Source organism: Anomalospiza imberbis, chromosome 2, assembly GCF_031753505.1.
Source record: "Anomalospiza imberbis isolate Cuckoo-Finch-1a 21T00152 chromosome 2, ASM3175350v1, whole genome shotgun sequence".
Taxonomy (NCBI): domain Eukaryota; kingdom Metazoa; phylum Chordata; class Aves; order Passeriformes; family Viduidae; genus Anomalospiza; species Anomalospiza imberbis.
Window position 1 is genome coordinate 40,865,631 of NC_089682.1, and position 27,933 is coordinate 40,893,563.

General features: G+C 40.1%; 1 protein-coding gene across 6 annotated transcripts in view; it reads right to left on the reverse strand.

The window, feature by feature from the left end:
- The window catches only part of SAMSN1 (SAM domain, SH3 domain and nuclear localization signals 1), a 161,219-nt gene that overhangs the window by 87,173 nt on the left and 46,113 nt on the right, over positions 1-27,933 (reverse strand). For 2 of the 6 annotated variants that reach the window (XM_068180621.1, XM_068180625.1), the window contains exon 1: positions 25,891-26,142. The exons of 2 other annotated variants lie outside the window; for them this stretch is intronic. The gene's annotated coding sequence lies outside the window, so the exon portion shown is untranslated. Of the gene's footprint in view, positions 1-25,890; positions 26,143-27,933 lie in introns of those variants that run through there. 2 more of the 6 variants (XM_068180626.1, XM_068180628.1) reach the window with 2 other exon arrangements.

Consider the following 27,933-nt stretch of genomic DNA (forward strand, 5'->3'; position numbering starts at 1 on the left):
AATCAAGATGACAGCACCCTGCTGGAAAGAGCTCCAAACAATCAGTCAATCAGTGCTGTGCTCTAAGTTTGCAGCCACCCAGGTCTGGTGGGAGCAGTTAGAACAGAATCTGGAAAGGCTAGCAGAGTTTTTCCAATCCACTCTGCAAGAAAGATTACCTCTGCACTCTTGCCTATGAGAATTCAGGTTAAGGCCTTTAGTCATCTATTTCTTCATTGAGAGCATGATCCAAAGCTAAATGAAGCCAAAAAGAATCCATCTATCGATCTTAGCATTTCTGGCAATTTAATTCAGAGTTCCTCTACCAATTTATACACTCTGTAGGACACAGGTGGGTGGCTGTGGGTGGCAGGACAGTGGGACTGAGTTCCCCCTCAGCAGATTTGCTGAGGACACCAAGCTGTGTGGAGCTCTGAACATGCTGGAGGGAAGGGATGCCATCCAGATAGGCCTTGGCAAGCTTGAGAGGTGGGTCTGTGTGAACTTCATGAAGTTCAACAAAGCCAAGTGCAAAGTCCTACACCTGGATCAAGGTAATCCCAAGCACACAGACAGGCTAGGATGAGAATGGACCCACAGCAGCCCTGGGAGAAGGACCTGGGGGTGCTGGTGGGTGAGAGTCTGGACATGCCCTGGCCATTGGGAGCCCAGAACCCCCCGTGTGCTGGGCTGCACCCAGAGCCCCGTGGGCAGCAGGGCAGGGAGGGGCTTCTGCCCCTCTGCCCCGCTCTGCTGAGACCCCACCTGCAGGGCTGCATCCAGCTCTGGGCTCCCAGCACAGGAAGGACAGGGACCTGCTGGAGCCAGGCCAGAGGAGGCACCAAGGTGATCAGAGGGATGGAGCAACTCTGCTGTGAGGAAGGGCTGAGAGAACTGGGGTTGTTCTTCCTAGAGAAGAAAAAGTTCAGAGGAGACCTTAGAGCTCCTCCCAGTACCTGAAGGGAACCTACAAGACAGGTAGAGAATTTACAAGAGCATGTGGTGACAGGACAAGGGGAAATGGCTTTGAACTGACAGAGAATGGTTTAGATTCACTGTTAGGAAGAAATTCTTCCCTCTGAGAGGGGTGAGGCACTGGCACAGGTTGCCTAAAGAAGCTGTGACTGCCCCATCCCTGGAAGTGTTCAAGGCCAGGCTGGATGGGGCCCTGAGCAACCTGGGATAAGGGAAAGTGTCCCTGCCCATGGCAGTGGTTTTGGAATGAGATGATCCCTTCCAACCCAAACCACTCTGTGATTCTGATTCTAGGACAGTCTGTCCTAACTTGCCCCCAGCTCCTGTGGCCACAGACACCTATTCCTGCTCCCAAGCACTGCCTTATCTTCAGGACATACCCACAGATGGCTGCTGACAGCACCCGGCTCTGAGTGAAACAGGAGCCAGCTGCTTCTCACAGCCCACCCTCCACCCCTGCACTTCCATGAGTAGCCTCTCAGCAGAATGTACTATTTTGTCCATACCACCACATTTTCTGCTGTTTTGGGGGCTGGACCTGGCTCTTAGCCAGCCAGTTAAGATTTGCATCTGCCTAAATTTGTAGACGCAACACCAAATTAAAATTATTCTCCTGTCCTCAGGAATCTTTCCTGACACTCTTTGATGCTCTCATCAAATCCAGAGGAACTCACTGGCAGACAGTGAGGCTGCAGCAGCATCTAGGATAAAAAAATAAATAAAGCCTAACAATTACACTGGTGAGCTCCTGTCTCATGTTCTCATTTTCTTATCAGGTTTCTGTGAGATTCCCCATTTTGGAAATCAAATTAGGAAGTCAGAAATTCTCCACTTAGTTTTCATTTACCTATCCCATGGATTCTTAGCTGATTTAGAGATGTACCTGCTGCCTGCAGCCGGTTCTTTTATATGTTGTTCCCAACAAATTCTGCTGTACAAGAAACACATTTTGATTACGTTAATTCTAAAGTAGATTCAGGGGCTGTATAAAACCATTTTTCTGATAAAAAAACCAGTTCTTTTATACAGCCTGAGAAGACCAGCAATCCATAGCAGTTATACATTAAGGGGTACAACAATGTTGCTGTTGTGTCAAATAAAGCTTTTCTCTAAATCTCTGCAACTTGGATTTCAATCTCTACTTAGAAAAATCCAATAAGATTCTAATATCCTAGACCACTTCTGAAGTGTGAGTACTAATGCACCCAAGCACAAAATCTGCTTGAAAGACAACGGTCTAAACACTTAAGGGCTGCAAAAATAGTCGTGAGCTGGAATAGACCACATAAAATAGTTCATGCTTCAGCAAGCAATAGATGCTGCCCACAGAGCATTTCCTCCCACCTTGCTGTTTTATACAGCTTAACAGCTCCACACTGTTTGGATGGAACATTTATATTCATGGAAGGTGCTCTGGATAGATCCTGAGCTGGTGGGTATTAGCAAAGCTTCGTGTTTCTTGTCTGAGCTGTGCCAGCTGATCCAGTGTCTCCAAGCAGCCACACCCGGGTAGCTAATCCTTAGGACAGTGTTATTTTTTAGAGGCAAGGAGGCATCAACTGACACACTGGCAATCTGAGCTGTTTACATCCCTGTGCATGTGATTGCAGAGCCTCCAGCTTGGAGTGTCCTCTTTTTTTGACTATTCACAACCCTGCTACACTGTCTTAATGCCTCTCCATGTGTTATAGCACTTTCCATCACTTCTACAAACATACTATGCCATGTGAGAGACAAACTGTATTTGCCTTTTATGGCCCCTTTTAAAAAATGGCAGTTCTCATGCCCAGTGGCAACTCATGACTTCATGTACCTCCAAAACAGGGCCTGTCTGTACCAGCTATTATGGGTTTTATTAAAGTAATGAAATATGCAGAAGAGGCTGATGTCAAGGGGAAGAAGTTCATACACTACAGTCAGGACATGTTGTAAGAACAACACATGGCTGGTGTGTTCTAAAATATTTAGGGAAAACAAAATTTAAATTTGATTATCACATCTCATCAGTAAAAAAATTCCATCGGCTACACACTGTCTGCACCAGTCGCATTAAACCAGGCTTATACAGTGGGAACAGTAGATGCCATCTGCAGCCCTAGAATAATCTTGGCAGCACACCAGCACATATTCATTTCTGTGGAGAACAGCCTTGCTTGCTGTAGCTGAGTCCTCATGGTACCTCAGATGGCCAAATTGTCTCAGAGCTAGTAACTGGATATTATCACCACTCTTTTAATCATCGTGGTTAAACAAGATGCTCGGAGTTGGCAGTTCCAGAAACTTTATAAAGGTTGAGCAGAGTAACCTGTCTTGCCCCCACGTCCTGATTTAGCAGAACATGATTACCTCAGGCAACTGACCAAAAGCCCGTGATGGATAACTTGAAAACTGGAACATACATGAAAAAAAAAAAGTAGAAGTAGACAAAAAAAAAAAAAAAAAAAAAAAAAAGAAAAAGAAAAAACCAAAAAACCTGCTGCTGAGGAAATTTCAGTGTTGCTCTACATTAAGTAGAACAGAGTCTTTCAGCAGGACAATTAACATCACCCTACTGAATTACAGATAGAAGATTCAGAGGGGAAACAGGGAAAAACCAAAAGCAGTGTTTCTGTGTTTGAATAGGAATTTCTACCAGGATAGGCTAACTTCTTTTAATTTATGAGAGCAAGGAACAACTGGGACAGTTCTTGTGGAAGACTGGCACCCAGCAATCTGCAAAAAGGGTATGGACAACAGGCACAGTTACAGTTCAAAGGCTTGTACATCAAAGAGGGACCCATTCCCCTGTGACTCTCCCTGCTCTTATTTCATCAAATTCTTCCAAGTGGGATTCAGTAGAATAGATGACTGGTTTTTTATCCTGGATAACCATGGAACAGCCAAGATTTACTCTAACTCTATTGAATCCACATGTAGTTCAAAACCCTGTTACCCTAAAAACACCAAAAGGAAAACACTGCTGTATGCAGAAAGAAATGTTCACAAATAAACTCCAAATATCCATCAGGAACAGTTTAGTGAATCTCACACATATTGGTTTAGTGCTACAAACGTCTAGAAGCAGTTTTACCCAGGATAGTGGGTGGGTGGGACTCCAGAGGTGGCACTGCTGGCCATCCCTTCCCACCTTCATCACAAGCACTCACATGGTATCAGATCTAAAACTTCACAATCTTTAGCACAGTTATCCTTTCAGTGTCCCCATGGCAGGGAATGTAGCACTACACCAATGGTGTGATACAGTTGAATTTATTGTCTGTATCACTAAAAATCAAAACCATATACATGTCACCTAGCAGTCACTGATGAGGGAATGTCTGAAGTCAAAATGCTGATTTTCAAATCTGTGGTTTCAGTTGCTTCCTCACTCTTAAGATATTTAAAGACACTTAGAAATGTAAAGTCTGTCTATGCAAAAATTCAGACACTGTAGATTTCTTGACAATATTTAGCAGCTAGACAGCTACCCTACATTAAAGCTAAATCAGGATCTATAATTTATGCATTCATGTTCCTATGGTATCTCTGCAATGAATCTGACTGCTTTCTTCAGGGCAACGTTACGCAAGGAAGCTTTGTAGAGAATGGGGTAGAGGAGCGGACAGGGCTTGCCCTTCCTGATGTAACCTACCAGTCGCAGCAACCTTTCTCTCTAGGGTTCCATTTTTTTCTTGTTTTCTGTTCTTTTCTATGTGATTTCACCACACCAGGTGACTTTCTCCTTCTCCAGAACCTTGAATCAGCTGTTCTGCTTTATGCAGATTAATTAGATACCAGTTGAGCTAAGGAGAGGTGTGTATTAATGTGTAAGAGCTTGTGCATGACTTTTTGGCCTGGTTGCCAGAGCAGTCACTTGACAGGGAAAACAAGTGGATTCCCCAGTCGGAGTGCCAATAAACATTAAATATTGATTTCACTTGAGTAGAAATGAAAATTGTTGCAGCAACTAAAATAGAATGTTTTGGAGGGCTGGCTATGTGTGCTCAGGGAAGAAGTCTGCAGAAAACCAAAATTTTAACCACAAACCAGATTTGTGTACTAAACATCTAGCAAAGATACTTGTTCATCCTCTGAATGAAACTGGAAACAGTCTAATTCTGCAGTTAGTTTATAAACTGTGCAGTATATTTAATACAATTGCCAATCTTTTTTTCTTTATTACTTCTGCGTGACCACTTGAGGAACAAAGGCTGGCAGGCATCTTACTCTGTCATCTCCCTCTGCTCACCACTGCATTCTTTCCACCAGTCTCTGGGAATTTCCAGGAGAGAAACAGTGAGGGTAAGGAAGGAGCCATTCCAAAAAGACAGTGGCAAAGCCAAATGCTATGGGCTGATTTTTAGTAGCTTGCTGCTGTGTGTAGCACTAACCACAGGGAAGTCAGTCCATTTTGTCATCATTACCTTGCTGGAAAAACCCAGTTGGATTGAGTGGATACAAGGAATGTATCCACTCAAAAAAATGATGGCACTATGTGAAAACTGAATAGGAGAGGAAAAGTGTTTGTGCACATATCCTAGCCTGGTCTGGAAACTTACACTGCTCCTGCAAGTGGTGTCAGCCACAGCCACAGTTTTGCTGGGTGTCAGTTTACAATTCCTTAAAGAAAGCATATTATTTATCTCACAAACACTAAGAAAGGCAAAACATATTATTAAGGGATTAGGTAGTCAAAAAGAAAAAACAAAAAAAACACAATGTGAGAGCTGGAATTACATTTCTGAATATGACTAATAAAAATTTCAGTCACTGCCAGGGATGGGATACTCATCTGTTCTTGACCAAACATCTCAGTGCAATGTCTCTGCTTGTGTGATCTTAAGGACTCCAGAGACGTTTTCCCATTTTCAAATGGTATCCTACATCTCCATGTTACCTGTAGTTTTTGTACTAACTGTAGTAACAGAAGATAAAGTCCAGCCTACAAAAAGAAACTGGGACCAGACACTAATAGAACAAAAGCTAGGAGAAGAGACATGGATCTGTAGCAAGAGTTTTCAGTGGAAACTGAGACAAAAATACTGTGTAAAAAGAGATGCAATGCAGCTGTCTGAGTGGTCCAGGCTTTCATGCAGAAATCCTACAGAATTTGACAGAAAAATGTAATGGAAAAATTTTAATCTACTTACCACTTTCAGGATTAAATGCATACTGTCGTGGCAGAGAAATCTTTGTGCATATATATATATATATATATCTATATATATATATATATGTGTGTATATATATATATATGTATATATATATATGTACATACACACACACACACCCCCATTGGGTTCCATAAACTGGTTTGTGACAACATCTACAAAACCTGCAAGTACAGACCTTTTCTCTTTTTTTTTTCTTTTAAATTAAAATACATGATTATTAATGAGCTTCTATTTACAAAATGAAGAACTACTCTGCAATGGCATCTTTACAGAAAAACCACAGTACCCTTGTCACTTAAGCATTACAACTTTGGATTTGTAGAAACTCAAAAATCATTGAAAAACTACTGCAGTCATAAAATTCTGTTAAATCCAAGTGCACAGATTAAACAGAAGTGTCTATAAAAATTGCTAAAGCATCCATGTGAAAACAAACATGAGGGAGATATAATTACAAGGGATAACAAGACTTTGGTTGTAATCTCTTGCATGTATTGGTATTATCAGTCGAATCTTTGTGTAGGTCTGATCCAAAGACTGCTAAATGTTAATGAGGGTATTCCTTCTGATTTTAATAGGTTCTCAACTAAATCCTAAACCATTTTAGTTGTGTGATGCGAAGCATGGTGTATGAACATAAACCTTGCAAGGCATTAAGTATCAAAACCAGTGTCTCATTATTCTTTATTTTTAATGTAGCAAAAATAGCCTTTTCAGAAATAATGACTCCAGAAAACAGATTTTTGAGCAGTGCTTTTCTTGAGTCCACGCATTTAGACTTTGGCTTAGATGTAAGGTGAAGCAATTAATTTCCCCTGTTTGGCAGGTGAACAAAACTCTTGCAATGCAACTTTGACTTTCATTTTAGTTGCAGTCTGTTATTGCTAATGAAAAAAAAATACTTCCTAGCTTTTCTACTGTATCAGCTGGATAAATTGTTAACACTTAAGAACTCCCCAGGCAGTAATGAATGACACAGTTTTCTGTGTTATCCCTGATAAAGTTTAGGATATGGAAAGCAGCTTAATCCTCTTTCTATACTCTCCCATCTGTGCTTTAGAGCCACCACAGTAAATTACTACATACTGAAGGACTGCTTCAGATGAAATTTCATATTTTCAAAGCTGAGATAATTTTACTCCACAGTGTATTTTTTAATCTTTGTAAAAAAAAGTAAAACATTTAAGGAAGCCACATCTGATAAAACTGTTGAATTTAAGAGATGGATGGTAGTTTTCAGAGAAGTAACCCTTTTATAAGGGTTACTTTGAGCACAGAATTAAGCCAAACAAATTACTTTGTTTACAAAAAATCTGCAATGTGAAGTGTTAAGATTTAATTCAAATGTAATCAGCTGTTAATTATAAGACAGGAATAGTAGCTGACAAATATGGCTTGAGGCACTCTTTTTTGTACCTTAAACGCGCTATTGCCTGTGTCTAATGTCTTTGATCCTGCTTTCATTTTGCAGAATGATTTTTCTTGGTACAGTTTTGCCATTAACCTGCTCAGTCACAGTTAGGGCTCATTTCTTTTTCCATGAGGAAAGCTTAAGTTTTGTGTTGGATTTCTCCATGTTTTATCAGATGTTCCTTTTGCTGCTGTCTAATCATTAAGGATAAAGGGACTGATTTAGTATCTATTGGAGTAAATTGACTGACTCAGTTCAGAGGCTGAGCATAAGCAGCTGCTCCATGAGTAGAAGTGAATGCAGTGAGAGATATTTTATAAACTTCCCTATCTTGCATTTTTCTGTATCCACATAAAACCCCACACTTAGTAAAACTGAAAAAAACCTAGTCAGTTCAGTGTCTTGCTCAGGTCACCATATGGTTGTAGAATAGCTGGTTCATGCTAAACCTTCACAAAATTGAGATTATACTTAGAGGAAGCAGCAAATACTTTGAAGAATCTGCAGCCACAGTGCAGCATCTAAAGCAGCCTGCCACAAATCATCAAAACACTCTGACAGAGTTCTTCTGTAACCCTTTGTTACTTTGAATTTCAAAACATCATCTTGCTACCTATCCTGTGTCCTGGGACTAACCTGAAGAACAGAGGCCATCCCACCTGGTGACCCAAACCCAGCTAAGCAAACATCTGCTACCCTACAACCAGATTATGGCAATCCAGTACTTTCTCTAAAACCTGTCAATTGCTTCTAAGACTGATGTCAAACCTGAGTTTAATCTCCTAATTCTGGGTGGGGAAAAGGGACTGTGGATTTTTCTGTGGGGGCAGGTAATCCAGTTCTGCAGAGGGGACCCTGCTGACATTGAAACAGAGCTGCTTCACCCTGTCTATGCCCAGAAGAAACTCCTCTTTTTTGTTCTGTTTTCTTTAGGCACTTGCCAAGTGCTGGCTGCTCGGATTGCAAAGGAACAGGGCCCCATCTCCATCACCTGACCCACACACATCTGCTCCTCCAGTGTGGTGTGGGGTGGGTGTTGAGCGAAGAGCACCTCAGTGGGCTAACCTGGATTGTGCTCACCAGTGGGAGAAGTGACACATGGTAATGATGAAAGCTTGGTAATGAGCTACCCATTGTGGCTAAATTGTAATTGTATATTGCTGAAGTAATAGTGAAGTGGCAGGGCTATGCTACTGTGAAGATGGAAGTTTCAGAAAGCTCTTGAAAAAATAACAATACCTGGGTATAAGGGATTCATGTGGTCTTAACTTTGCCCCTTTGGGTACCTGGTGTGATGTTATCAATAAAGACAGTAATCCAAGGGATCATGTAGGAGAAGCAAGGACAGGGTCCTGCCTCTGGGAGGGAAGGAAAGCTCACTTCAAAGCTGGTGCCTCAAGAGGCAAGAGAATGGGTTACCTTGAACCTGAGAAAGTCGAGGGATAGAGGGACCTGCTGGCAACATCCTCCCCCCACTGCTCTCCCCTCCTCGCTCCCTACGCTTTCCTTGGGAACCCCAACAGCAGCCCCCAGGGTCTGCCTCCTGCACAACCCTGGTCCCCAGTGACAGCATTCAGCCCCCTCCGTGCCCTGGGAGGCTCTGGGGAACAGCAGGTGCAACAAAAAAAGGAGGAGGATCTGGCTAATCTTCTGCAGTTTAACCTGAACATTGGTTCACAAAAATAAACAACAGATGCTTCCCAAGGGCATGACATGTAGAGGCCTCCTTGAAGTAGGGGAACAGCTTAAGCCTTCCAGCTAAGGCTGACAGATTTTCTGATAACAGAAAAAGAAGCAATCTAAAAATATGCTCTTCCAGCTACCCCTACAATCAGTTACAGGTAGATCATAGCATATTTCATAAATGTCAAAGCAAGCTGTCCTGACATCATTAGTCCTTTATTTTAAACACTGATAGAAGGAGATAAGCTAATTATTTATGAGTATTCAAAGGACAAACAAAGCACAGAAGTAGATTGATAGGAACACCCTTAATAACCAGATCCAAAGATAATTCATGATTTCTGGTTGTTTGGTTTTTTTTTTTAATTTTGTGGCTATGATACTTCTTGACTATATGCTGTTTATTGTACTGCTGTAGGTAGTAATGATACACAGCAGTGAGACAGAAAGCAAGCAGGCTAAAATTAGCTAGATTTATAGTTTGCTGATAGAAAAATAGAAATACCATATTTGGTAAAGTAGATATTAAGTTTAGGTCTTAGGTGCAAATATAGAGCAAGACATACGGCTTTCTTAATGGAACAGTAACATGAGTTCACCTTTTAGTAAATTTGTGTGTGAGCTTGAAAATCATTGTAAACAAGGTAACAGATATTTTGGAACTGAGCATTCATATAAACTGCTAATGAAGTAATGCTGGAACTTCTGAAATGCGTGAAGTTACTGCTTGAATAACACTGTGATTGCAAACATCACAATGTAGGAGAGATATAAATGAAATATTCAGTGTCTCCAAAATAAGAAGTATTCACAGTAAGTTGTGGAGCAAACAGATGGAACACCAGTAAACTGCATGATTTAGGCATAAAAGCAGCAGACATTTCAGTTACGGGAGGATTATATCTTTGTCAAATCTTGGGAAGACATTGAAATCCTGCCTGGATTGCACAGGTTTTCTCAATTATAAAGAAAACTAATAATAAACAGTGTTTAACTTGTATGTTGCTGTGTCAATCATCCAAGTGTACCACATTTCCTAATTTATAGTAACATTCATGGAGCTGTTCAGAAAGCAGAGCTGCATCCAGTATCTATCACAGAGATTCACCTGGTCTGCCATTATCTGACAACCAACACCTCCTCACTGGGTCTTGAGACACAGGCAACAGAACCTCAGTGTGAAACCAGGATCTCTGTCATGAAAAGCTGACATGTTTAACAACTGAGTAAAACTACAAGTAAGAAGGCTGTGATAAACTTGTGAAGAAAATTTGTGCTTTCTTAAAGGAATATTTGTGCTTCCTCTTAAAATGCTTTCAAGGAAATACTTATTTCCTAATCAGCTTAGTCATAAGTTATTATTAAGAGCACTAGTTTTTGGTTTTTTTTTCCCTTCTGAAAAGAAAAAAAAAAAAAATGTGAAACAGATGTCATTAAATAGAATTACCCATAAGCAGCATTTGAAAATATTGGTGTAACCAGCCAGGAACAGATTACATTCATTCTCACACAGAAGAAGAGCAACAAAAAGGAAGGGGAGGGTGGACTGTTGGAGGAAGAAGGAGCAAAGGAGAACACAAGAGAGCTCCATTCATTCCCTGCCTGGAGTTTCCTTGCAGACACAAGGCCCAGTCTGGTTTGGCAGCTTTGTAGAAATGTCAAAGGCGTTGAGAGCAGCATCCATCCTTTCACCAAGGAGGACAGGGCTCTGACCCTGCTCCCTGGTGCACTGGCCCACAGAGCTGGCTGTGTGTGGATGCTGCGCCCGTGCACTCCATTAGGGAGACTTCGCCGGGGCTACGCGGGGCCTTTCAGGAGAGCTGTGGAATGTTGTCTGATTCCCTCTGCTCCTTGCAGGTGGCTAGCACACACAGTCCCAAGAATCCCTGAACACCTTCCTATCATTACTGCTGTGCTCTCCACACAGTGTGAGTAGTAGCCTATACACTGGGTTAAATAATTGCCGTTAATCAGTGGCAGCCTTAATTAAACTTTTGCCAAGCAAATTTAGTTAATCGTTCAAAACACATTTGTGAGATTCTGCAAAATGAACAGCTTACCCTCCACCTTTGTGAAATTAAAGTTAATCATTCACTAATGTCTGCATCATCCTATTTAAACCTTCCCCCTGTGGTTTTAGACTTGTTTCTGCTTGCTAAGCCACCACAGGGGAGTGATATGTAAACACACAAATACATTATTGTAGGCTTTTCCTATTTGTGGTGCCGGGTTCTATCAAGCCATATTTATAGTCTCACCCAGAATGATCTGTAATTAATTCGTCTCACATTCAATTGAATTAATTTAAAGGTATAATTCAATTTAATAAACATGCAGCTCAGTGTACTGAGCAGTGAGACACTGCAGCTGTTTCAGGCATGCTGCATTTCACCCCATCTTTCTGTTCTCTGCCAGCCTCCTGGCTCCTGGTATTCTTATATATCAAACCAAGTACCTCACCAGAGCCACAATGGACCATACCATGTCAACAACAGCTTTTGAACCTCCAAGCTGTGTAACTATTAACTGGCTGTCCCAAATTTCTTCAAATACTCTTTCTCCATGAAAATTATGTCCTTTACTGTGCAGCTATTGTAAAATCATCTTGATATGAACTGATGCACTCTTGCTCCTAACTCTACTAAGTCTATTATAGACAACTCTTTCCTGTGATTTACGCCTCATTATAAAAATCAAATTTCTTGGTTGTCAAAAGTAAATTGACTGCAGCAAGCTGAAGGCACCAGATTCCTAGCATACAAAGCCATCACACCACTCTAAGGGTGCAACTTCAAGTGTGATGGAAGGGTATCCTATAAATACAGAGCTCTCATAGAGAGGAAAATGAAAAACCAATTATCAAGTTGAGTGAAGAAAGTGCAAACTCTCTCTCTCCTAACCTTAACCCCAACCATCAGGATGGGCTGAGACTTGGCCCACACTCAAAAGCCATCACCCAGATGAAAAAAATGTCAGCAGAGAAAATGTTCCATAGGATATTGCTCCTTGTGCCAACCCTTTTGCACACCCACAACTGCTGGAGATTTAAGCATTGTGCCTCTCCTAATACTAAAACTTCTCTTTACTGTACTTTTAACCATAAGCCTAAATGAGTTGTGCTCTCAGCCATAGCCTGGGTCCCCAGTATATGTTTGAGATGAAAAAGTTACTATAAAATAAATAATTACATGATACCATCTAAAAGGTCTCTGTGAAAACTAAGAAAATTATGTACAATTATTGTAATATCTGAGATGGCATTTCAGTTTTACATATAAATAATTGATTTTTATAGCTTATTTGCTGAATTAAAATCAGAAGCACAGTACATGTTCAACAGACCCTTCATTATATCGTTCTTCATTGATCTAATCAACAATTCCTCATCAGTGCTGAAATGCTACTTATATTCCAAACTTCCTTCCAACTATTGGCAATTCTAGCAAAAGAACAATTTTTTAATTGACTAAGATATACTGTATGTGTCTTACATGTAAAAAAAATTATCCAGGTTTATGTTTTTCCTTTAAAAATAGTGATGTTACGATAAATTTATTTTCTTGGCAATTTTTTTCCATTAATGTTACTGATATTATTTAATTGAATAAAGATACGTAGTCTTCCTTACACACACATAACTATTACAAATTCTATCCCTCTAGCATATTCCACAGAATTTCTGAATTTTCGTCAGCTATTTTACAATTTTTCCTTGTCTATTGTCAGCTTTAAACCACTGTTTTCTTCTATTTACTTCGAGGTTATGCAAGTTGGCTGTTTGAGTGCAGCAGCATTATCAGAGGTCCACAGGCTACCCCATATAGACTGGGAAGCTCCATCAGCTCCTGCAGCAAATACCAATGAAGACATCATGCAGCCAGGTGCATTTTGGATGGTCTTCGACTTCCACACACACACGGCCAAGGAGCTTTTGTCAGCAAGGTCACCCACAGACAGCATGGGGCTGGATCTGGACAGAGGTATGAACCCACAGCCTATAGCTCTTGCAGTATAACAACCTAGGTAAGTCATTAATTAACTTTGATTAATGTTTTTAAAAGTCTGTCCTTATGCTGCATGTATTAAATGGTAGTAGGTGACATGTAGAAATGTAGAATTTTTTTTTACTGCTTTTTTTTTTTATATGTAGGAAATCTTAACACATTTACATTATCTGCACCATTCTCCTTTTCCCCATAAATCCTCTTCTCTTTGTTCGTGCCTGTGCACATGAAAACCCCTAGTAGTTTTAACTTCTCTCTTTTCTGTTAAGCTTGGCCATTACCAATCTACCTCAGAACCCGGGACAAGGAACATATTCTAGTCACTGCTCTGTGCATCCCATACCAACAGAGCCTACATTAACAAGCAAAACAAGCAACACCACAAAATCCTGAATATGCCAAACGCTTTCCATAAAAAACTGAAGAAGAAGAAAGCACTTCCCCCAATTTTTTCTGGTTTGATGTTTCTAGAATTGTCTCAAATAGAGGGCACCATATTTACACCCTGATGTGGGATTCTTGTGTTGATGTGCTCCTTCAAACCTCGCCCTCTTAGCACAGATTCTGGCTTTAGCAGAACCTGAAATCAGCAACTATTCCAGGCTTTGGACAAAAATGGTTTATGCGTGGTCCGTCCCCCGCCCCCATCATATCCGAGGAATGTCATGGCCTTACAATGGCACACTTTTTGAACCCTTTCCAATTTCAGATATTTCCTTTCTCTTTTAATACCTCATTGCTTTTGCATCAATTACAGCCTGACCTAAAGCCACACTGGCAGTGAATGTGATATATAGTAGAATCCATTTAAATGAATTTCTGATGAAATAATAAAACTGTTAAAAGAATAAATTTACTCCACAGATTTATACAAATCCTGTATATGCACTGAAATCCTCTTCAAGAAAAAAATTGATGGAAGATTAAAATGTTAAATGAATTAAACCCCAGCATCCTAGTGAAATATAATGATTATTTGACCTATTAAATGAATAGCTCCACTGACCATATAATAGCAAGTATTCAAATATATTGCAATTTTAAATATTAAGTGAAAAAATATGTAAAGCAAACAGTGATCAAGGAGAATATCTATTTAGATAATAAACCTACAGAACTACAGGAAAATGTTCTTGAAAGGCCTTTTGTTCCCAGCCTTAAAGCTAGAAAGTCCTTAATTTCTTTTAAGAAAAAGAGAATTTTGATGATTATTAAAAGCAATTAACTGTATAGCATAAACATAATTTTTGCTTTGTTTAATTTCAGCATATTAAAATGTCTGAGAAAGAAATTCCCTTTTCTTCTGGCTGTGGTAAATTTTTAGGGATTTATTTTAAAAAAAGATGCTGACCAACATCTGCATTAGCATAGTCTGCATGCCATTTTACAGAAAGTATCTTTTAAAACTGTGTTATATCTATCATCATTAGCAAAAACTTACAAAAACACACATTGTGAACACCGCAATAATTATTTAACTTTTGTACTTTTAGTGTATAGTCAAGAACATAATATATAGACGTGTTTCTGAGAAATAGTACATCAGTGTATTTCAATGCTAAAATAAATACTAGGGATTTTGTCTTTCCCACCAAAGTTCTGGTAACACTAAGATTCTATAAGGTGATCCTACTTTGGAAAAAATTGTGCCTTATCTGTTTATCTTGGGTGTGGCCAACCCTTCTACTAACTGGTTTCAGGTTTAAATCCCAGATTAAACTACTAAAAACGTGCACTGTAAATCCCCTGGCAATGAGTTGAAAACAATTTTATACATCAGTTTCCTACCTGAGAAGAGTTGAGTTCATATGCAGTTTAGGTCATAGGTGAAATGAGTTTGTCAGTCACAATCTAGTCTGTAATAAATTTATATCTTGATCACAAAATTACTGTACTACTCAATTAAATCTTGCCTGAAGGAACTGATCATTGGAGATGGAGACCCAACGATGGATATTAGGGACGAAAGTCCATTTTCAGTGTCTGAAGAAGTGAAAAATCCCAAGACAGTCCATTCTCAGTAGCAAGATGCTGTACATGGAAATGGCATCCTTCCTCCTATCAAGTCTTCACATTTGTACCACTTTGTGATTATATGACCCACCAGATTTCGAAAATTCCACCCCAAGAATTACCATAACCCTTGAGTCGCAGCCTTCTCTGCAGAAAAGGCTTTGTAGAAATTCAAGGGGGCTTTTAGTGACTCCTTAACGATTGTGATTATCCTTTTGCCATTTAGCCCAAATCCTGTATTTTTGAAGGATGCATAGATAAAGCCAACTCTTTACCAGAGGGGTCTGGCTGGCAGTGAAGCATCCTGAAAGCTCCAACTTCCCTATACTGAGGGAACAAAGAGTGTGTGCAAACTGCAGGCCAGAGGAATGTACCTGGAAGGGTACAAATGTGTCAGTCCTTTCCTACAAAAAAAAAAAAAAAAAAAAAAGAAAAAAAAAAAAGATGGCTTCTGCCTGTTTCCTTCCTAAAAGCAAAACCAGATGGATGTGAAAGGTTAGGAAGGGTACTTCAGCCCCCTAGGTGAGGTTAACTTCAAGTCCTTTCAATTTCTCCCTGATTCTCCCATAAACATTGAAAAAAAATGAGGAAGGGAAAATTTGTTTACTTGTCTGGCAAAATACAAGGAAAATAAGTCTTGGGAGATTGGACAGTGGAAACCTTTCAAGGCAGAATTTCTCTTTAATTTTCCCTTGTTACATGGACAATATCCCCCTAATCTTACACTTGCATTGAGATCAGAGGCTACAAATAAATTTTTAATTTCCCAAAACTCCATCCAACATTAAATTCTGATAATCAATACACTGTAATAGCCTTAAAGAAGAAAGCTGGCAATAACCATGCAAACACTTCAGTCGTCCCTTAAATTGTGTTCTACTTACCTTGGAAAGCAAAAATGCAAACTGAAAATACAAATAGATGGTAATAGGGAGACACAGGAGATTGAATTCCTGAATTAAAAAAATGGCTGGATGGCTGGGCCCAGAGAATGGTGATGAGTGGAGTTTAATCAGCTGGTGGCCAGTCACTAGAGGTATTCCTAAGAGCTCAGTATTTGGGCCAATTCTATTTCACATCTTTATTGGTGATCTGAGTGGCGGGATCAAGTGCATCCTCAGTCTGTTTGCAGATTAAACAAATTTGGGCTGGTGTGTTTATCTGCTGGAAGGCAGCAAGGCACTACAGAGGTATCTGGACAGGCTGGATTCATGGGCTGGGGCCAGTGGTCTGAGGTTCAACAAGGCCAAGTGCCTGGTCTTGCACTTGGGTCACAGCAGCCCTAGGCAGTGCTACAGGCTGGGGACAGTGTGGCTGGAAAGATTATTGGTAAAAAAGGACCAGAGGGTGCTGGTCAGCAGTGACTGAACATGAGCCAGCTCTGCCCAGGGGGCCAAGAAGGCCAATGGCACCTGACCTGGATCAGCAGTGGTGTGGCAGCAGGACCAGGGCAGTGATTGTCCCCCACGCTGGGCACTGGTGAGGCCACACCTCAATCCTGTGTTCAGTTTTGGGCTCCTCACTGCAAGAAGGACATTGAGGGGCTGGAGCATGTCCAGAGAAGAGAACAGAGACAGTGAAGGGTCTGGAGCACAAGTCTGATGAGGAGCAGCTAAGGGAGCTGGGGGTGTTTGAAGGAGGAAAGGAGGCTCCGGGATAACACTGTCACTCTCTACAACCGCCTGAAAGGAGAGTGTGGCCAGGTGGGGGTTGGTCTCTTCTTCCAAGTAACAAGAACTGGACAAGAGGAAATGGCCTTAAGTTGTTCTAGCAGGAATTTAGGTCAGGTATTAGAAAAAAATTATTTGTGGAAATATTGTTAAGCACTGGCACAGGCTGCCCAGGGAAGTGGGGGAGTCACAAACACTGGAAGCGTTTAGAAGACATTCAGATATGGCACTTAAGGACATAGTTTAGTGGAGGATTTGACAGTGTTAACACCCAGACTCGATCTTAAAGGTCTTTGAAAACACATGTATTGGGTCAGAGTTTTGCAAATTAGAAGTTTGATGAAGAGATGATTATTTTAAGTTTGACACTTATGTTAAGATAGTCTGTGAGACTGCCTAGTTGAGAAGTGAAAAATAGTTGAGAGCTGGGAAATGAAGAGGTTTTGTTGACAAGACAACCACTAAAAAGAACTGGAGATCGCTGCATAAGAAATAGAGAGTATCCAAGGCCAATTTGTAGTCAGCAAGGCTGAGATGAGAAGCTGAATGTGAAATATAGTCAGAGAAGAACACTGTTTTGGTAAAGGCTTTACTGAGCCTGAGAGAAAGAACCCTTTTTCTTAATGATGCGATGATGATCTAGCTGAAGAGAGAAGCCCTTCAAAGCAAGGCAGGAGAGGAGGCTGCAAATACATGCAAGGCTTAAATAACTTTTGAGAGATTTACGAATGTTATTGTCTTTATGGGACAGCGGAAGGTCTTGATTGTTCCTTTGCCATACATAAATAACAGCTTGTCATAACCCAATATTCACACTAAAATCTTTGGCCACACACCAGAAAAAAACACATTTCCATCCTTGTCTCTTGGGAATCCTCTTCTGAAAGACTTCTTGTTTTTTAACAGTTCAGCCCACATCTGTATTAGTCAGCTCGTCACATCTGATTATCCTTCTCAGTGAACACTAAGAACAGGTGGCTGCAACCTATCCTATAACCCTTTCTTTGCCAAATTTTTCATTTATATCCTTGGTTTTGTTTTGTTTTTTGTCCAAAGACATAAAAGAATAAAAGACTGAGTCAATAGAAGAATTTAAATGTCTTTTAGCTTTGGGAAAAGAAAAAACTGAATCAGGACCTGAAGCTATGTTTAGTGGGTTAATCTGTTTTAATCCATGAAAATCAGTCTCAAGCCACACTCATTAAGAGGAATTTAATTTTGTTTTCTGTTATTTAAGCAACCTAGGAAACATCTGACCTTCCTTCCAATAATTTCCCTGTACTATTTATAAGCATTTTTGAAGGCGCTGATTACAGTGCTGAATGTCAATGTGCTGTCTACTCATAAAATGAATACTATTGCTGAAGAACTTAGAGCAGCAATTATGGAGCAAGATTTGACTGAACCACAGGATACCCAGATCCAGAGTGAAAGACAGGTAGTCTCACAAGAGCAGTATGAGTAGCATTAAGAGTTAACATGGATCTATATGTGGAAAACTGAAAGAGTGTTGGTGAGAATGGCAGAGAAGTTGCATCACTGATGCCTTCATTGACAATTTTAAAGAAGATTTGAAACATGATAAGGCAATAAACACGACAATTTGCAGGTATTTATTGGGACCATTGCCCAAGAACAAGGGCCATCATGAGAAAGGTTTGATATGCTTGATAGTTGATATGGGTGTTATTGATGGGTCAAGAAGAATAAGCCCTGAATAACAGTCCTGGCCATTTCTGAGAGGAAGGGTTTTAGTGATCTCAGTGGGATATGTTTGATGAAGCAAAAGGGGAAGAAAAGTAAGGATATAACTGAAAAGTAGACCTTCAAATTCTAAATTGCACCTTCAGTCACACATAAATGAAAAGGAGAAAGACAAAGGAGAACACATAAAGGCACATTGAAGATAAAGGTATGAAATTTGTATTATGAAAGACTGAAGCATGACTGTAGTGTGCAGGTAAAACCTGGAGCATCATAGGAGAAAGGAAGGAAAGGAGGGAAAACATAGATACTAACTGAAGACAAAACAGGATGGCACTGAAGCACATGGAGATGATTAGAGAAGCAGCATGACTTTGGGAACTTCCACTTGAATCAGGGGAGATGATAACACAGAATCTCTACAAAGACTTCAAAGCAATCTGGGAGGGAATGGGAAGCTCAAATGGGCTTTTCAGGGGGGAAGTTGTCATTAGAATATTATTCCAGTGGACTATTATTCCGGTTTTCACTGGAATAAATTGCTGAAACTTGTACAGAGAAGTCAAGAAAAAAGGTGTGGAAGGTTTTGAAACTGGATGCAAGCTGGAAAAAATGTGACTGGGATTATAAGCATGGAATTTCAGCTGGAAGAGGAAAACTGTTTGGTCAGGAAGATGGTGGAATGGAAATAGGAAGGAAAGTATTTTGCAGCAGGAGGAGACAAGCATGGAGAAGCAGAATTCATTTTAACTCTGCAGTGTATAGACCCAAGTGCTGCGGGGTAAGCACCAAAAGTGGTTCTAAGCTGCAGCTTAGTTGGGCAGATCATGCAATTAAAAAACACATTGAAGGAAATAATGGCAAAAGGGAGTGAAATTAAAATAGTGCATTAATCTACAAGTTAAAAAGAACAAGCAGCAAACCAGATCCACGCACAGCCTCCAAAAGAAACAAAATCTATACCAAACCAGAAAGAAAAGCCTGAGGGTGGATGAAAAATTGTCTGCAATTGCCTGTAAGAAATGATGGGGGAAAAGATCAGTCAGGAAGCCCTGTGGGTGGCTGATCTCAGTATCTTGAGAAAAAATACTTTCTTTCCATGCATCCTCCAGGGAGGATAAATTCCACACTGCAGATGAATTCTATTAATGCAGAACAAGCATGTGCAATGATCAAATGATTTGTGCGAGGTGACACAGAAATCAGAGCCAAACGTTGACCCCAAGACCCCAGGTCAGACAGTTTGTGAGCTAAGAACTGTCTCTGAGGTACAGACTGAAGTCTGATATCCCCCTGCTCTCTGCAGAGCCTCTCTTTATAGGTCTACTAGTGGAAGAGCATCTTGTGAGGTGCAAGTTATGTCTCCAAATATTTTCACATTCTCAGTGTTCTGTAAGCAGTATGAACTTTGAAATTGTAGGAACAAAGGCACACCCAGAAATGGCTCACTTTATCTGCTGACAGTTGGGCAGAGGGGGAAATCAAACTACACCCCATCACATCATAGAGTTGGGGAGCTAATGCTCCCCATAGCTCAGAGGAGTAAAAAGTAAAAATTCACTACTCGCGAACACCTACCTGTGCTGACAGCTAATTTAGGCCCAATATACATGCTATGCAAAGAAAATAAATTCTTATGACATGTCAAGTCTGGAATCCAAGGAAGCCTGGCAATGATATTGAAGCAACACACTGTTTGCATACTGATTTCTGTGATACCACTCTTTGTTTTGAAAAAACATATTTATACAGTTTCACTGGGAACAGAAGTACCATATTCAAATAAATGAGAAAATCCAACCACAATCACGAGTTTGTTTACAGAACAATCACTATACAGAAATTCATTCTAAGGTTTTAGGGTTTGTATTCTGTTTTGCAAAATGAAAATTAGGGATAGCCTCTTGGTCTCCTTTCAGATTTTTGAGATATAAAATATCTCCCCATCTAATTTTAGAGATTCTGTGCATCCTGTAAACCCATTTCACATAAAGTTTTGATCTATCAGTAGCTCACTGAACATTTAGAAACAACATAACTCACTATCTTCTAATTTCTTATTTGAAAGATTTTTGAGACTTTTTATCTGCTTCTTAACTAAGTGCTTCTTCAGCCCCATGTGTTCAGTATTTTGAGAGCTGCCTTTAATAGACCTGCTCTTGCATGCACTTCATCTACAGACCTCCTCCTCAAGAAACCTACAGCACAATAAATAAATAAAAGAACTTCACCTCAGTGTATCTCCTTGGTGGCTTTGCTTGACTTTTACTTCACCTCTTGAACCTCTTCAACACACTGTCAAACTGACTGTGCTCTCTCCTTATCTGAGATTACTTTCTCTCCACCGAAATGCAGTTCATTACTTTCTTCAATGGAATTCCAAATCTGCTCTCTAATAGATTTCTAATCCTCGGCAAACCAGTGCATTACGAAGCAAGCACTGTGCTCGCCATATGGTTAATCTGATTTTCAGTGACCCTGCCACATAATTTTCATTAAGAGCCTGTGATTAGGAAAATACCACACCAAGAAGAATGTGATTCCCATTTCTGGCTTTCCCTCATTGTGTTCTGGATTCTGATTATCACACACCCTTTATTCTCTACAGAGAACTGCAGTTACTTCCCCTAAGAAATCTGTTCTTTTTTTAGGTATATTCTAGAGTGTCATAGACTGCTTCTCAAGCTCAGAGCGATGGATGCACAGTTCCCTGGACATTGCACTTCACTTGCTTGTACAAGAACCAATAGATCAATAGATTTGTGATCTATCACACCAAGGATGGGACTATAACACGAAGCATGTTTCCACACTACCACACTGTTAAAATAAAAATGGTGCGTTATTTTTATCCCATTTCTGAGCACGCAAAACATTCTGACCACTTGTGATCATTTATAATCTTGTACAGCTTTTCACAGCAATAAAGGACTTCATCAAAGTGTCCTTGGAGAGTTTCTGCTTATGTAACTCTATATCACCCAACTATATCCTTATTTCACCAACTGGGGGTTTCTAGCTCACGTCCTGTGACAAGCTGTTCTGAGATCATACTGAATATTTTTCAGTAGCAGCAACCATTAACCTTCAAAGTACAGGAATTTTGGTGTTGGAAGGAGAATAAAAATACATACACATCAGAGGATGTGGTAAAATCAGTGATTTTTAAGTATCTGTTGCAATATGTAGCAAAAATCCTTTAGTATTTATAGCGACTAAAAACTAAAAATACAAACAAAGGATATTTAGACTGAACAAGTTCGAGACTTTTGGGTGGAAGATTTTATGTAAATGTTGACATTTTCATGTTTTGCATTATGGGGGTTTTAATGATTTATTATGATATGGAGATTTTTTTTTCTGATATGAATCACATAAAATAATTTTAGAGATAATTCCCAATGCTAGGCTGTATCAGGCATCTGGGGAATGAGGCCTGCTGAAGACAGACATTCAGAAAGTAACAACTTTCAGGTGGGTGAACATGCCGTTCTTTTCACACTTAAATATACACAGCTTGGTGTTTTCAATTAATATCCTCTCAGCATGGCAGAAAAACTGTCCTTGATGTTCTACATATACTATAGTTGGGACTGTAACAGTGGTAGCCAGTGTGACACAGCTCAAAAAATGATACAAACACACAACGTTGCTGCGCTTGAGTAAACTCCTCTCTCAGCACTTTTTGATTCATCAGCTATTTATTTCAATATTCTGCATGTCATCGGTGCTTTAGCAGCCCATTTTTTTTTCTTTCTAATACTCATTGTGTATTAACAGCACATATAAAATTTCTGGTTTGGAACAGCTCATTCTTAACTTGTGAAAAGTCTGGTCTTTCATCAGACTGCATCTTTTGTGTCATGACATCACCCCAGCTTGTGACAGTAAATGCCGTAAGAATTCATATCAAGGTGTTAAAAGTCTTGCATTTATATGTTTGACTGATAATTTCAGAGTGGAAAAATATCTGGGTCATCACTTTCCAGAGGCACCAGTGTCTGTGTTTCTATTCCTGGTCAACATCAGAATGTGTTCCAGTGTCTGCTCAAGTGGTGTTTTCCCTGCTGACATAACTAGACAGACAGAACTGTAAATGTTATTGTGAGACACAGCAATTTCCATGTGAGAGAAGGGCTGCTAAGTTTTAAACTATCCTCTTTTGGCTTAAGGAAGCCTTCAGTGCTTTTATTATACCCTCTTGATTTAGCTGTTTCTGTTGAAAGGGCAGGCTCTGACCTCCTACGAGTGCTGTAAACAAGCTGCATGCAGGTTTTTAAAGATGCTCCCAGTTTGGGAGCATCTATGAAACCTATGTCAGCTGCTTGATTTACCTGTAACTTCAGTGGGTGGAAACCAGCCCCCGACTGTCTGAAGTGGCTCAGTTTCAAATATTAAAGTGAGATTGAAAACTAGCAATGACACTTTTTTTTTCTTCACCTTTGAATTGACTATTGATCTCACTGACTGCAGTGAAAGAGGTTCCAGCACTGAAAGCTGGTTATGGAGAAACACCTTCTTAGAGAGACAAGAATATTTCTCAGTCCCTACTTGCTTCATAAACATTTCACTGAACTCAGCTGGGACAAGAGCCTCCAGAGTCTACTTCTCTTGGAAAAAATGTTGCCTTTCAGAACCTGACATTTCCCAGCTGGAACTGGATCTGTTTCTATGAAATCAAAAAAGCAAGTGTAGCTCATGGCTATTAAAGCGCAATTTTTTTGATGTGCATCCATCATTCATGCTGGTGACCTAATCCTTGTAAAGTCAATGGGAGAGAAGAAAAGAAGACAATTCACAGACCCTAAAACACCCACGCATCTGCTCGGAATTCTTCCACAATGCCCCTTGCATATGAGATAAATGTGAAGCATTTGCAGGAAGAATGTGATAAACAATTTAAAGTAAGTAAGAGCTGAGAAAACTCTGACCTCTTCCACAGAAAATTCATGAAGGAATTAACAGAAAAATAAACATCCACCATTTACATAACTCATAAATAATTACTTTTTCAGTTCTCTTCTCTGTCCATACACTGCCAGGGAGGGACATGCCATAACCACAACCACTAGTTTTTTCTCTTGTTTAATATTTTTATCTCTTGTGCTCTTCAGAAGTGTTGTCAGTTTTGCAACCAGTGCAACTAGACATGTCTCACTGAGTTCAGCTATGTGTGTTACACCAACCAGGACCTCCAGCTCTACTTCTCTGTCTTTTTAATTCAACAAACTGCATAAAGCATTAGTTGACTCACATGTACAATCCACCTGAATTATTCACCAGGGTAAGTAAAAGTTACCTGTTTAGGCTCTCTGAGTCAGATTTCTGATATGACTTCAATTACAGTCTTCCTTTTCATTTCCAAAGTGTCATTCAGACCCACATCACTGGTTGCCACCTGGCCGCAGAGAAGCACAGTAGCCTGGGTTCAAACCTGTACAATGCTGACAGCTGCTTTCAGCTGAGCTCCAGACATACTTCACCTGCAACCTTCGGTTCCCTTCCTCCTCACTGAGGTGTGTAAAACCTCCTAATAAGCATCACAATGAGAAATAGGTCTTTTATCTAACTCTCTTGAGGGAATCATACACTTCTGGGAGCCTCTGAAAACAGCCTGTCCTTATGAACCTGCAGTAACAAGAAAGCCACAGATAGCAGGAGGACTAGAGATTCATGTTCATAAATTGTCAGGCCAAAAGGAAAAGCTACACTAAAGAGGCAAAGCCCTGCTTCGGTCAGATAACCATCCCTGTCACTAAGCAATCCATGTAATGAGCCCCCTCATCAACACATTTGTCAAAAAAGCACTAAGTTACCCCCATCTGTCCCCATCCATCCAGCATTACCTTTGGTGATATTGCTCAGGGAAGAGGATCACTGGATTAACAGGTTATAAAACCAGGAGCTGCTTGGAGAAACTGAAATACAAAGCTGAGCTCCAGACCCTGAGTTGCAGGTGAAGGCTCCTCATTGAGCTGGGGCAGTTTTAAGACCCCTTGAAGCTAAACTGCCTTTTTTAATGTCAATGTATCTCAGAGCTATTTTAAATTGGAGTCTTCCAATACTTCAAGGAGCCATTAGGACAGATATCATCAATGAATAAAGATTTGGGGTATGTCCCCTTTATAACACTTGCTGCAGCGTTGCAGGATGAAAATTAAGGACACTATCTCCTTAAAGCTCTCCCACGTTTTCTGACTTTTCAGATAATATTTCTCTTCTCCAAATCCCTTTATCATTTTATCTCATTTCCTCTGGCTCCTTCCATTGGCCTCACCCCTGGTTTGTTCTACAATCTGCTTCCTTCCCCTCTCATGCTGCCTTCAGCAGCTCCATTTCTCTCTGAAAGCCCTCTCCAGTACTAGATTTCAGCTTAGCCTGGTATGCTTTAGGCCACTGTCAGCTTTCCTCACACTCAAGACTCATCTTTCTTCCTTCTCCCCATGTCTTTCCCCTTCCCCCAGCAAGTGCCATGAACTGCTGTGAGTTTTCACATGGATTTGCTTCCTTCATGAACTTCTTCAACATATGACCCGCAGCTCCTTTCACTTTATCCCTAATCAGTTTCAACAACCTGTATTTCCTCTTCCCAAACTGTGTGCACCATCAGATGCTCACTTTATCCATCAGAACTATTTGTCCTCTAAATTCTTCTTTATTTCTTTTTTTTCTGTAGTGATCTTCAAAATTATCAGTCTTACTGAAACACTCCTTAAAGTCCTGCTAGCTCCTGTAATTTCAGTTTTCTTTAAGGAATAGTTGGTGTTGGTATAATTTACCTGTACTATTCATATTTCAATGGCCTCAGTTCTATTCAACAACACCATTTCCAATGAGAAATTATATTCTGAAGCATGCAATGTATTTATATTTTTCTTTAAATGTACTATCTCAGCTGTAAACCTAAGCATGTTTTCCACTTCCCTTTGACATCAGGGAAACTTTCACTTTCGTTCCCCTTCCTATGACCTGAAAGTACTCTCTTTTTCTCACTTTTCTCATCACTGCTAGTCTGGATATAGATGTCCTAGTAGAAAGTTACCCCAACAGACACCAAATGAGACAGAAGTCACAGCAGCAAAAAACCAGAAAATAAAGCAGACAAACCCCTGCTTAGTTAGAAACATAAAAAAAAACCCCCAAAACAACAGAAAGAAAACAACAACAACCTTAGCAAACAAACAAAACAAACAAAAACCCAAACAAACAAAAAAGGACAAAAAACCCCAAGGAACTCTACTTGCCCCATGTATCCTAACTCTTCCTAAGGCCCCCTCCCAGCTGCAGTGGCAAAATACCTTGGAGTAGTTTCCCAAAGGTCAACAAAATGCTGCAGTAATATTTCCTTTCCTTCCTTCCGTGGATTTATTTTGTCAATGATTGTTCTTTGCCTCAGCAAAGCAGCTTCATCTCTTTTCTCTATTTAGCTCTTGTGGGGCTGAACCCTGCAGCAGCAGTCCCAGTGAAGCCAGTGGGAGTGCTGACTCTGGAAGAACCAGATGTGTCCCATTGAATAATTATCCAGGGCTGAATGAGCTCCCAGAAGCTGTGTGTGAAGACAAGCATCCACATTGAGAGGCTGTTAACCAAAGCAGGAGTCCCACTAAAACAACATTCCCCACTGCTTCCCAACAACACTCTCACTGACCTCTTCAAATAAATATTTCCACTAAAAAACCCCAAACAGATAGAGATAAGATTTCAACAAAGAGAAATGGTATTATTAAAAAAGAGATTGGAGCACTAAACCTTTCCCAACTGTAAGTCAATTTGATCTTTAAACAGAAGTCAGCTGTGTTTTTTCTGCTGCAGAAACACATGGAAGCCTTCCTAGTAGAAGTGCACTTTCTGAAGTTTTAATAAAAGTATGCCAGAGCCATAGGAAGGTGGAGGTCTTATAAATATTGAGGAGTATTCAGTAACCACAGGATTTAGAAATTTAACTACTAGAGTAGTACCTTGTTGACTCCTAGTTGCTGCCTTATTGCTGTCAAATTTCTAGCTTACCTTCCACATTTTTCTCTCCAGGCACTGCAGATGTATTCTGAAATAGAGGAAGAAATTAGAGGAAATAAAGGAAGAAATTGTTCTCCTGGTGAAATCAGTGAAGACTTATTGTTTCATTTAAATAAGTATTTAAAATTTACAATCAAGTGTTACAGGCACTCTTCAAATTTTAAAATATCCTTTCTAGTAAAAAATAGCATGAACTATGCAAAACCTGAAACAGTCAGAAAATGTTTTAAAGATACTGTGCCTAACATCTTAATGTTGATGATGAACTCACAGGTAGATAAGGGCACCATTAATCTCTTTTTTCCCTATTTCTTTTAGGAGATGAAATCTAACAACCCAGAAGAAGAACCCTGTGCCACTGGTGGGATAGGGAAGCATATGGAGAGAGATCTAAAATTCTGGAGGTTCGTTCAGGGAACAGAATCCCTTTTGTAGCCTTTCTGGCCAGGACCCTGTTCTCTGGGGGTTGAACATTGGTGCACTACACTTTTGCTCAAGGAAGAAGAACTTTATACCTTTTTCCAAGTGAGGAAGAGAAACAGGGCAAAAAATATAGGTTTCATTACAAGACTCCCTCTGGAGCTGTTTCCTGAAGGCATCTGCTTGCAAATTAATGTCTTTGGGTCTCTGAATTGCCACCCTGAACCCAACTGGATCTTGTAATGCAAACCAGAGATTTTTCCAACTTCCACAGCTTTAATTAAGCTGATGCAACAAGTCCATGTTGTCAGAAGATCCACATGGCAAAGGAATAAAAAAAAATTGTCTTTCCACTCAACTATTTTTTGATTACTGTCTTTCCTGCAAAGCCCATAAGGTGTATGGGTCTAAGCCTGCCATGGGTTTTGACTCAGCTTCAGCCAAGTACATTGAATTCATTAAACACAAATATTTGAGCCCACAGAAAACATTTCCAGAAAGCCAATGGGACATTTTGCACCATCAGTTACCCTTCCATTGTCAGCTGACTGGAACTCTGTAATTGCAGTTGGATTAAAACTTACAGGAGCCCTTCCATTTTGGTTTGGGGTTTTTTTGGGGTTTTTTTTTGGTTTTGGTTTTGTTTTTTTTTTGTTTTGGTGTTTGTTGTTGTTGTTTTGTTTGTTTGCTTTCCAAAGATCTCCCTAAAGAAGATAAATAGGGAAAAACCAACCAGAATAAATTGTGCAGGGACACTCAAATTAGTTCTGCTGGCAAACCCAGAAGTGTATTACTCCCAACACTGTCAGGCACTGCAGTGGAAGGGAGCAGGAGGTGTTCTCATTAACAAAGTGAAAGTCGTAGTGGGACAGGTGAGTTAAAACTGGAGCTTGGATTTCAGATGA